The sequence below is a fragment of the Sturnus vulgaris genome, chromosome 3 (genome assembly GCF_052056855.1).
Source record: "Sturnus vulgaris isolate bStuVul1 chromosome 3, bStuVul1.hap1, whole genome shotgun sequence".
NCBI lineage: Eukaryota > Metazoa > Chordata > Aves > Passeriformes > Sturnidae > Sturnus > Sturnus vulgaris.
In genome coordinates this window covers 55,769,173-55,781,081 of record NC_142245.1, presented here as the reverse complement: position 1 = coordinate 55,781,081, position 11,909 = coordinate 55,769,173, and the positions used below count along the sequence as shown (strand labels likewise).

Genomic DNA, 11,909 nt, shown 5'->3' with positions numbered 1-11,909 from the left:
TCACTAGAGTTCTGCCATCAGCTCTGCTTCTGAAATAAAAATCTAAATTCCTCATGGAGCTTCAAGAGCAGCCACAGACAACACATTTCTCTTTATAGTGCGCATTCCTAGAGGGTGGTTCCCAAATTGATTCCTGAGGACCACAATAATACATGGTGTTGCCATCAAGATGGTGGCAAATGGCCAGTTGGCTTTTCCTCTTTCTCACTGTTAAACTACATTTGGTGATAGAGAAATAAAATAATACATTCTTCCTTAAGAGTATGTTTCTATATAACCAACTGCTGTACCTACTGAGATGCCTCCCAGCCAGCAAAGAAATGAACAGACAATACATGAAATCTTCTGTCTTTTAACATGCAAACAAAGCAGTTGAAATATTTGAGAGAACCAGTAACAACAGCTTACTGTAGACAATCTGGTTTTCACAAGGACTTGGGTGCCAGGATGACAGGCACCTCATGCCCATTTGGTGGAGCAAGTCATCTGCTGTAATGCTGCAAACCTCACTTCTCCACAGGCACACCAAACTCACTTGCACTGCCACGCGATATTATAAAATATACTAGAAATTGTGGTTTATATTATCCTTCCTTTTGTATTTACTAACAGTGTTGTCCATGATTAGCAGATCCAGGAAGACAAACTAGATGGGAAAAGACATAACTACAGACGGGAGACATATTTTTGTGGGGCAAAAAGCACTAAGTATCATGGACAATGAGTTGGACCACTGTAGTGCTAGAAACAAGGATGGTATAAACACCAACAGTGCATTGATGCCATCTTGACATAACCTTTGAGTTTGATTCAAGGGAAACTTGTCCCTGGGACTTCTGATGGGAAGGGAACAACAAGTAATGGTCAAAAAAATTGCACTTAGATGCTATTTTTAAGCAGGTTAATCTTGTTAAAGTATTTTTAGCATTTTTACTGGAGGTGACTTAATGGAGATGTTCACTCTTGTGTAGAGCTATCTCCCCTTTTCATTGTAACATCACTTTTTTTCTCCACCTCTGCTCCCATACAGAACTGTACTGTCAGTTCTCTGTTCATCCTTTTATGTCATCGTCTCTATCTCTTGCTATATATACATTCTGATTTGTCTCCTGTTCAGTAACCTACCTCTTTGTTTCCACCCTTTGTTCCATTTATCTTTCTGATGGCTGACATCATAGAATTTGACAAGACTGACATAAGCCACAGTGGGATTCATCTTAATATTATAAAAAACTGCAAGTGAAAAATACATTCCCAGAATATTTTAATCACAATATTTTAATTAATGTGTTACTCTGAAGGCACAACATTTATGTCTGTAAGGGCTCATACATTTAGTCTTAAATTACATTAACAATTAGTACTATAAACAGATAAAAAAATAGCACAATATCGCAAAAATGAGTAATTGTTTCCTGCTACAAATAATCCTTCCCTTCAGCAAAAATATACAGGACAGTATAACCTCCATTTCTCAGATGGGATTGCTTCACTTCTGTGCTGTTACTTTTTATCCTCCAGCCACCCTAGCTCTGGTTTTACGGTATTTGAAATTCTGCAGCCAGCCTGCCTTCACCAGTATGCCAAGGTGGGAAATGTCTTCTCATCATTTGTGCAACTGGCCTACTATCTTTTGATCTCAAAGCAAAGTTTTATGGTAGCTTAAATCAAAGGCTTTGGGAATACTCTGAATTCAGCAGTACTTCTGGAGGGACAGATGGATGGAGAGGAATGACTTTTTGCCTTTGCAAGGTATGTGGGATAATTTGCTTTGCTTATGGTTCTTGAGCTTGGGTTTATGAAGCCTTCAAAAATGAGCTCTCATGTATGTTTTCTTACCATGGAAGAGCCAGGGAACATGAAATCTCCGAAGTAATTTTTGGTAATGTCAATATGGCCTTTTGAAGCTGCCAAGGCAATGTAGTTTAGAGGGAAAAAAAGATTGAACAGAAGAATTTCAGTCTAAGAAAAATATTTCAGTTAGATATAGAAAATGTGTTTATTTTAGTTTTTATGCACTATTTGAATTTGTGACAATCAGTATTCATTGTAATAAACAAAAACATTAATAGCAAAAAACTAACTAATGTAACTCTTCTGTCAATAGACTAACAGACTGCTATCCCTAGTTGTCTTCCTGATTGTCTCAGGATCAGATTTGTTATAAAGCAAAATTAGAAACTTTAAAAATCACTTGTTATGAGATGGCTTAATGGGTGCAGAATTATGAAACAGCAGTTCAAAAAGCTGATCCAGTGCCTACTTGAGACAACAGTTTAAAAAGAGAACATCCACCCAAAAGGTAATAGAGCAAAACCCCATCCTACAGATCAACAAAACACATACTGCCCAAAATTCAAATGCATCATTAATCTCTATCAAATCCCATTAAATCTATTGGTACTCAAGTTCACAGCCACCCATTTTGAGAAACAAAACTCAACTTTGTGCCAAAGTTCTGTAACAGTTGTTACCACAAAGCCACCGCGTTTTCCATTCATTGTGTGTAAATAAGATAGATATGCCTAAATGAGATAGCTGTTTTATGGTAGATATTAATATTTCTGTAAGGAATATAATGATTAAATCAAAATAACACAATTGTCAAAACGCCTCTAAAGACATTTGTCTATGACAGAAGAATATAGATTTTGTTTATATTCTATTAGAAGCAGTTGTTTTGTAACTTTTTTTATTAATGGTGTCCAGATTTTATAGTACTTATTAGCCAAGCATCTGATTTCTTACAAATCGATGTGTTCTGATAACCACAAGAATCACATTGGCAATACTGAAGAAGTAAAAGCAAAAAAGATGCTTTTAAACTTGTGTATTATCTCTAGTTTCTGAGCAACTTTCATACAGGCACAACAGACATAACACTTGAAAAGAAAAATTACAGACAAGAAGTGAAGCAGGATTTAAAAATATTTCCAACTCCTACGCTTTATCCCCCATGACTATAAATATAACTATCAAATTAAACTAATTTGATGACAATGGCTCCTTTTATCATTATTCTTCTCACAATCTCCTCACCTAGTACTCAGTTCTCAAAATCCTATCTTTAATCTGCTGGATTTAAGTGTTAAAAGAGATTTCAAACAATGAATAGCTGCTATAATCCTTCCACAGAGTGGAGGGGGTTAAGCAGCACCACTTTAGTCATGCCTGAATTCTGTGATTTTTGAGCTTAAGTAAAACCTTTTAACATTATTTGACTATACCAGGTTGATTTTTTTTTCAGTTAAATTGCTAACCAACTTGCTGAATCTCAAATTGCTCCCATTTTTACAGGAACCATGCCAGGGTATTACAGACAAAATGTCTAAATTGGTTCTGGGGGGAACCATAAGCAGTTTAAAATAAGATTACATTTATTTTTTTAAACATCTTGTTTGTATGTATGTATGCATGATTTAGAGTGTTGGTATTCTGTAATTTAACTGTCTGATTTTATGCCTGCTGAACTTTAGGATGCTCATGAAAATTAGGTTCTTGTTTCTCTTGTTCCTCTGATGAATGAAATTTCAATAAGTATTGTCTTAGTTCCTTTTTGCCTGCCTTGTGTTTTCATGTTAACCATTTTCAATCATGGCCTACTATCTTATTTTGTCCTGTTTAATTCTCCTATTTGCATGCATCTTTACATTCTTTCTTGCAACACACTTTCTTAATCTCTGCATTATATTGCCAATTTCTCTCTCCTTACCTATTTTCTGTATGATACCTCTTAGAACACCCTTAACCTTTATCCTTTTGTATCAGCATCTCCACAAACTGCTGCAAAGCACATTCAAAAATTGCAAAGGAAAGCATAATTCCTAAGGAACAGCAGGCAGGTATTTGTGAGAGTCCAGGAAGGACTGGAAAACAAGCTCTTCACTCTGGACCTGTTTCACCTCTGAAAAGTACTTGCTGGTGAAAATTTCTTTTTTACATCACTGTCTACTCGAGGGAAAGCCGAATCAGCCCCCTTGTTGGCTCAGCTTCAAAGACAAGCAAGATCAGGTAACTCCTTTTATAGCACAAACACAATAGCACCTGCCAGAATTACACTGCAGCACGTCTGTGTTTAACTTGGAAACTGCATTTATCTACAGAAATTTTAGGCCATATAAGACATGAAACAGGAAACAGCAAAATCAGAGATGATAGCTAGTAATCTTGTCCTTCCTTCCTAGCATTACAATGTTGAAAATATTGTGGTTATAGACAGAAAAAACATTATTTTAACAGCAAGGTAGCAAAAAAACCCTCTCTCTAAACATCTTCTTAACTTAGATTTCTAATTCTGACAAGCAAATGGAGGGTATGCTCTATTTGATCTCTAAAATGAAAAGGAGGAAAAAATACCTTTCCCAAGCAATTGGAAAATTCCTTTAGTTGTGGCAATAGAATACTCAGTTATCTGACATACAAGCAGGTATTTCCCTTGATATAATTATGTATTTAAGATACATAATTAACCAATTTGTAAACTGATGTCTCAGCTGAAGATCACACTCACTGAATTCATATCCTTGTTTTGATATACTGTTTAAATGGGAGCCCTGATTTATCTTATACAAATTCACAATGCACACAAGTCCTTCTCAAGTACTTTATTTGAGAATCAGGGTCTGTAAATTCAATGTCATGAGTAATTAAAGACTGTTTCAAAAACCCCTGCACTCATCTACACAAGCTTATGTACACCAGCATATCTGTCACACAGAGTTAATTCTGCCAGAAAAACCCATAGTTATTGACAAGTAGAAAACCAGACAAACCTATAATCATTGAGAAGTGAGAAAACAAACAAGCAAACAAATAAACACAACCAGCAGTAAACTGCATATAAAGTCTGTTCACTAATTCTATCCATACTGTCACTGTGGTGGGTTGACCCTGGCTGGATGCCAGGCAACCACAAAAAGCCTTTATATACCTCCCCTCCACTGGGCAGGGGAGAAAAAATATAGCAAGAGGCTCATGAGTTAAGGACAGGGAGAGTGACTGATTACCATCACAGGCAAAACAGACTGAACTTGGAGATATTAATTGAATTTCTTAACAAAATAAGAGCAGAGTAACGAGAACCAAAGTAAATCTTAAAAACACCCCTCTCTTCTTCCAAGATCTACCTTCTCCCCCTCACTGGTGCAGGGAGACAGGGAATGGAGGTGCTGGTCAGTTCATCACAGGCTATTTCTGCCACTGCTCAGAAAGAGGAGTCCTTCCTTTGCTCCAGTGAGAGTCCATCCCATGGGCAATAGTCCTCCCCAAGCTGCTGAAATCTGGGCCACTCCTCCATGTGGTGCAGTCCTTCAACTTTAGCCTGCTCCAGCCCGGGTTCCCCACAGGGTCACAAGTCCTATCAGGAATTCTGCTCTGGAGTGGACTCCTCTCTCCACAGCTCTGCAGGTCCCTGCCAGGACCCTGCTCCAGCACGGACCTCTCTCTGCTCAGGCATCCACCTGCTCCAGCTGGAATCTCCTTGGACTGTAGGAGGATCTCTGCATTCCCTGTTGACTCCATGGACTGCAGGGAGACAGCTGCTCCCCCTCGTGTGAGAGACTGAAATGTTAATGGTTAATGACTCGAACAATTGGCCATTTGCAGAAGCAGCAGGTGCTTTGCTCATCATGTGCAAGGTGAGCACTGAGGCGCAGAGGGGGAGCACAGCCACCACGGCAGGATACAAGGTGGGCTCTGAGCCAGATAAGGGAAGAGGTCGATAACAAGCAGATCCTGTGGACAAAACATATATAGAGATAGTGGTGATCTTATCCTAAGAAAAGGATTTTTTCAGCTTACTCAGGATTTTTTTTTTAATCACGCTTTTATTTAGAACTAATTAAAATTGTTTTGAACTAAAGCAGAAAAAAAAAGCCCAGATCCTTATTTACCAAAACACCAGCACCTTAGCCCTCTAAATCCCAGTTCTCTTCAGAAAGATCTTTCAATACAAAATCATGGTTTTCACAATCTATTCTGTCTAAAGACTTCCTTCCATGTTTTCTTTATATGCCCTGTCACCGTGTTTTTCATTTCTGTATTGATATATATTGTATCATATGATATTTCAAAGTACCCAGGCATCTCTTAAATGTGCCCCACCTAATCCTCATCTATTCAGATGAACATCACCAAAAGCCAGCAAAGAGATCAGTCAATAGAACAGTGTCTGAAGAGCTAAGAACATAGATTAAAACGAGGTTGCATACAATATATACCAAAAAAGATTTCCCCACCAAGGTTTGTTGTTGGTTATAATTAAGACTAGTAAAGCTATAAATGCAAAAAGGCTTGGGCTTAATCCTCTATATCACTACCTGGCAGAACATGAAGATGTTCAGTGCATCACTAAATTAACTTTCTCGCTGCTGTTGTCACAGGGGTGTTTCAGCTTATTTCAGATCATCTTCCCATCCAGCTTCCATAACCTGGAAACAAAGCCAGCATTGTCCAGGATGACTAAAAATCATGACCTTTACACCTTATCTGTCTGCAAAGTAGACAACTTGAGGCATTAACAAAACTAAGTCCTAAATTTGAGTAGTCACTTGAGAGGTATCATACACTGCACTGCCAGTAGACTTTTTGATCTCTGGTGGCTGAGAAGTCAATAACTCTTTCTGGTGGTGATTCTCCAGGAGGCATGCACACAGGGGGCAGCAGATGTAAACCTAGAAAGTGACTGAGAAAATAAATCAGGAGAATGGGCCTCTCAGCTTACCCAGCATGGCCAGCAAGTCATGTTTGCAGCATGTCTATCAAATTGCCACTCATTTATTTGGGCTGGAAATAAAAACTCATTTGACTACTTTTCACTCACTGGCCATTCTTTAATGCTGTTTTTTTTTAATTCCAGTTTATATATGTGTTTTCTTTGAATCTTTCTTTTTGCTGATGTATGAATAATCCAGTATTTTACACATTTACTGATGATTTCCATTCATGTAGCTCAGTAAATGGTATGCTCAGTGATCTTAGAGATCTTTTCCAACCTAAATAATTCTATTATTTCCAGTTTTCTTTGTGCAAATATCTTATTTTTCATTGTTGAATGTTAAGGTATGAGGAATGGATTTGTTCAAAGAGACCAGAAGATCTTTATCCTTTGACAGTGTAACAAATCCCTTATTCTCAAATTACTCAGCAGGCCTATCTTTCCCTAATACTTCCACCTGGTGCCCCATAACATGCTGGATAGATGTGAGGAGCATCTTCATTTTTAACAAGAGTCCTTTGTTCTGTTTTAGTGTGCTCCATAACAAATAGCTTGGTGTGTTCCTAAACTTTGCAGTGAACCTCAAAGTGAAAAATGTTCGGGCATACCTTATCTAGCACTGAATACTGTAGGTCTGATCAGAATTTGTAGCAGAACTTTGTTGGCAACTGATCCCATGACCTTTCGGGGGTCTAAGAAACACTGTGAAATATCACTGGTGTGATAACTCCATGCATAACATATCAATAGAAAGTGAGAAAATCATCAATGCTTGTGTGAACCAAACTGAGTTTTTCACAGCTCAAACAATCCATAAAGCTTTCTCTTTGATGTTTTAAGAACTTTTCACCTCTTTAGTAAAATAAAGGCTCAAAATGGAAGAAATTGAATTCTCTCTCTTTCTATCTTCATAATTTTACACCTATATGCTCTGCCAAAGCATTTTTGCACTAAGCGATACAGTGCTGAACTCTCTCACACTTTCTGCCCACCTCATACATCTGCCTACGTTTCCATCTTGTTTTCTGTTCACAGTCAACATAGTAGATCAAAAAAGCAATCCTTTTATCTGGAATTGCCTGAAAAAATACCATCATCCCATTGGACATCACTGTGGTATTTTTTTTTTCTGTGGATGTGTGCATGTGTGTTATATTTGTATGTGTAAGTCTCGAATGTGCATATAGCACATGCCTCATGCATACTCCCACCTCTCTGAAATCAGCAGCACTTCCATTGCATAGTTTGGTGAGTTAAAAATATGTTAATATTGACATACTTCTGATCTATGAAGTCAGCCACCATTTCTGCTTGGCTCAATTGTTTTTCTCTTTCCCACAGTCCATCTAACTAAAGCAAGAACAACTAGAGAGAAGGCAGATGAAAATGGGTGTACAAACTCTGCTACTTGAAGGCCAGCATACCCTTAACTCACGAGAGTCTGCTCAAAAACTCACAAGGTTCTTTATCAGTTTCTTTATAGCTTTTGTAACAGGACATCTGATAATTTGCTTCTCTACCAAAACAGAGTGAGATGTGCAGTTCTTCTCCATCTGTTTTCAAGTGATTTTAGTCAGTCTGTGAGGATCCCCATCCTCATCCACAAAGCGATCTACTTTCTCAACAGTCTAGGGCTGAACTGGGGATGGGGTAGGGGGAAAGAGAGGACAGGTGGAATCTTTTCTTCTGCCACATGCTGGGAAACAAACGGAGGAGAAAATCAGAAGAAGCAAAGGTTACCATAGCCCTACCCTCCAATGGTAACCAGAAATGAGTCAATACAGAGAGACTTAGTCCTGTACATAACCCTTTGTTCCTCACAGGACATCTCTACCTCTAAAAAATGAAGTGATCTTTATCTATCAGATCCTGCTTCCAGCTTTGACATCTGTAATCTCTTTCTCTGTCCCCATATGTTTGTGTAAGTTGTTGAGATTTAACTAAATCTTCGGGCTACTTGAGACAGGACTGCCTGTCCTGTGGCCTGTTGGTCACTGGCTTGCAGAAAATGATAAATGGCAGAGTAATGATGCTCACATACTAACCAGGATCTTTGGGTCTTTGGGCAGCATCGAGGAACCAAAGTTCAGGTCAGTCTCAGCAACATTAATTGGTCATTACTAACTTCACAATGAAGAGGAGAGGTCAATGGCAAGGGACAGGAATATTTTCCTAGAAAGAAAAGTTAAACAATCAAATTAATGGTTGCAAAACAACAGCAAGCTGTACAATCAGACCAAAGCTTAACTAAAATTCATAGAATATCCTCATTTGGAAGGGACCTTCAAGGATCATTAGGGCGACCTCCTGACTCTACACAGCACAACCCCTAGAACCACATTATATTCCAGAGAGAACTTACCAAAAGGTTTCTTGGGCTCTGGCAGGAATGGTGCCATGGCCATTTTTCTGGGGAGCCTGTTTCAGTGCCCAGCTACCATCTGGGTGAAGAACTTCTTCCTAATATCCAACCTAAACCTGTCTTGACACAACTTCAGGCCATTCCTTCAGGTCCTGTCACCACAGAGACAGATCAGTTTCTATTCCTTTGTTTCTCCTCATGAGGAAGTTGTAGCTGCAATGAGGTCTCCCCTTGGTCTCCTCCAGGGTGAACAAGTCAAGTAACCTCTGCAGGCCATATGGCTTCCCTTCTAGATCCTTCACTGTCTTGTTCACCCTCCTCTGGACACACTCTAATATTCTTATATTGTGGCACCCAAACTGCCCCCAGCACTGGAAGTGAGGCTGCCCCAGCTCAGAGCAGAGCAGGACAATCCCCTCCCTTGCCTGGCTGGCCATGCTGTGCCTGATGTCCCCCAGGACAGGGTTGGCCCTCCTGGCTGCCAGGGCACTGCTGACTCGTGTTCAACTTGCCATGGACCAGGACCCCCAGGTCCCTTTCCATAGCACTGCTCTTCAACCCCTCATTCCCCAGTCTGTCTGTATATCCAAGGTTTCACTGTCACAGGCACAGAATCTGGCCCATGTCCTTGTTCAACATCACATGGTTGGTGATTGCCCAGGCTTCTATTATGACATGATGTTTATGCAGGATCTCTCTGCCTGGGAACTTGTCCTGGGATTTTTTTCTTCTCATTTTCCTCCATTTATTTGAACAGTAATCCTCTATTTAGCATCAAAAATAGAATTGTGAGCATATGAACTTATCTTGGTCTATTTCAGTATCTGACAGACAAGTTCTATTATAACAAAAGCTGTTCAGTGCTTTGCAGTCTCAAAAAACCCCACAAAAGCCCCTTCCACATCTGAGCTGCAAAGGACAACCCATCTGCCTGGTTGTGTGAACTCTAATTGCTATCTGACACTCTTTCCTTATTGCCTTGTGGGGTGACTCTGCACTCTTCCTCAGCTTCTGACAGAACTCATTTATAAAAATGCACTGCTGGTATGGATGTTTTAATTGTCTTATTATGCAAGGCGACTTGTTTCTGTGTAAGTGATTTTTTTCACTTTCAAGAAGGAAGTTTCTTCCCTGCCCATTTCCAGTCCACCAGGCTTTATAACAATCTAGGGAACTGGGGTTTGTCCTGGTCAGTATTTAGTCATCCTGTTCCTCAGCCAGGAGTTGTGTGTGTCAAAGCCACTGAGTAAAAATAGAGAAATAATTTCCTGGAGTCTACAGCACAGGAGAGGTCAAGAGCTACAGTCACTGGCAGATTCAAGGTTTGTGCCCTGGAGAGCTGTCTGAGAGGTCCTGGCAGCATCATAGACTGCAGGGCTCAGTCTCCAAATGTATCATCTTCTGGCCTGCTGTGGCACTGCAGTCCCCTTTCAATACCAGCAGGACTCAGAACATTTAAAATGAACCCTTGTGTCCTGTGGCACATAGCAGTCATGATGTACCTCTTTATTGCATCCTGAGTGAAGTTTCCCTAAAAAGAAATATTGACTGAAGAAGAAAAAAACTCATAAGAATCAATGGTTTATGTTCCAGCTGTGTTTTATGTTATAATAACAGCTCTTTGGAGAGTTGGTACTGAGTGAGTGCAAAGTAATACCAGTAATTCCTCTCCTGTTGGATCATCCTGTACCAAAATCTTCACCATTCTCACCCTCGACTCATGGATAGAAAATAGCTACTGTGCTCTCAGGGGACAGTGGGAAAAAGAACCAAACAAACAACATGGGGAAGGCAGGGAATGGAACATGCAAATATGAATAGGAAATATGCTCCAAAGAGCGAATGCTCCAGGAGAAGTACCAGTGTGTGCTGAGGGAGGAAGTGCCAGTCTGTGTGCAGCCATTCAAATCCAAAGCTCAGTAGGTAGTAGTGAAAACATTAAGGACCTAACTCATCACTTCTGCATGGCAGAAGCTACAGAATAGTACATGCTTGTATAGTGGTGAGAACCCAAAACTCCATTGCTCTGAGCTTGACATGCTTGTAAACATAGATTATCCCTGCTATACCTCTGTCAGTGCTTTTAGAATAGCAGAAACCTCCTCAATTTTGAGTACATGAGTACAGAGCTAGTAATGAGTTGTTGGCAAAGGGATTTAATTTTTATGTCTCCATTATTAAATATTATCCATATAGAATGCACATGATCTTTCATGCCCAGGGAACAATAGAATTTATTTTCCTTCGGCAATAAACAGTTTCTTTCAAAATCTTAGTCTTCTTTCTCAAGCACTTCTCCCAGTCTCTGTCTCTGTTTATTCCCCCCTAGACACTTGTCCTTCCCTGAGGGGACCTTCTCCATGCCACTTCCTCTTCAAACCAGTTTCCCCTGCCTCAAAGAGTGCTTGTTATCCTCACACACCTCGAGTTGCTGTCTATAACCTGTTGCAAACAGCCCTCTCCATCTTCTCACCTGCCATGCATCCCAGCCATGCTCCACAACTGCATTCACCAGCTTGCTGCATCTCTCATGCAGAGCCAAAGAATAGTTTGGAGCACAAGGCTTATGAGGAGCAGCTGAGGCAGCTGGGGGCGTTTAGCCTGGAGAAAAGGAGGCTCAGGGGAGACCTTATCACTTTCTACAACTCTCTGAAAAGAGACTGTAGCCAGGTGGGGATCAGATCTCTACCTCCAAATAACAGATGATAGGACAAAAGGAAATAACCTTAAGTTATGCCACAGGAGGTTTAGATCTCATATTAGAACAAATTTTTTGTTGTCCAGCTTTGGAACAGGCTGCCCAGGTAAGTGGTAAAGTCACCATCCTTGCAG

At 39.9% G+C, this 11,909-nt stretch overlaps 1 long non-coding RNA gene across 4 annotated transcripts in view; it reads right to left on the bottom strand.

The window, feature by feature from the left end:
- Nucleotides 1–1,259: 1,259 nt before the first annotated feature.
- The window catches only part of LOC148224350 (uncharacterized), a 35,007-nt gene continuing 24,357 nt past the window's right edge, over nt 1,260–11,909 (bottom strand). For all 4 annotated transcript variants that reach the window (XR_015802425.1, XR_015802424.1, XR_015802427.1 and 1 more), the window contains 3 exons: nt 8,761–8,887; nt 6,318–6,428; nt 1,260–5,733 (listed from right to left, as the gene is read on the bottom strand). This is a non-coding gene — a long non-coding RNA (uncharacterized LOC148224350). The remainder of the gene's footprint in view (nt 5,734–6,317; nt 6,429–8,760; nt 8,888–11,909) is intronic.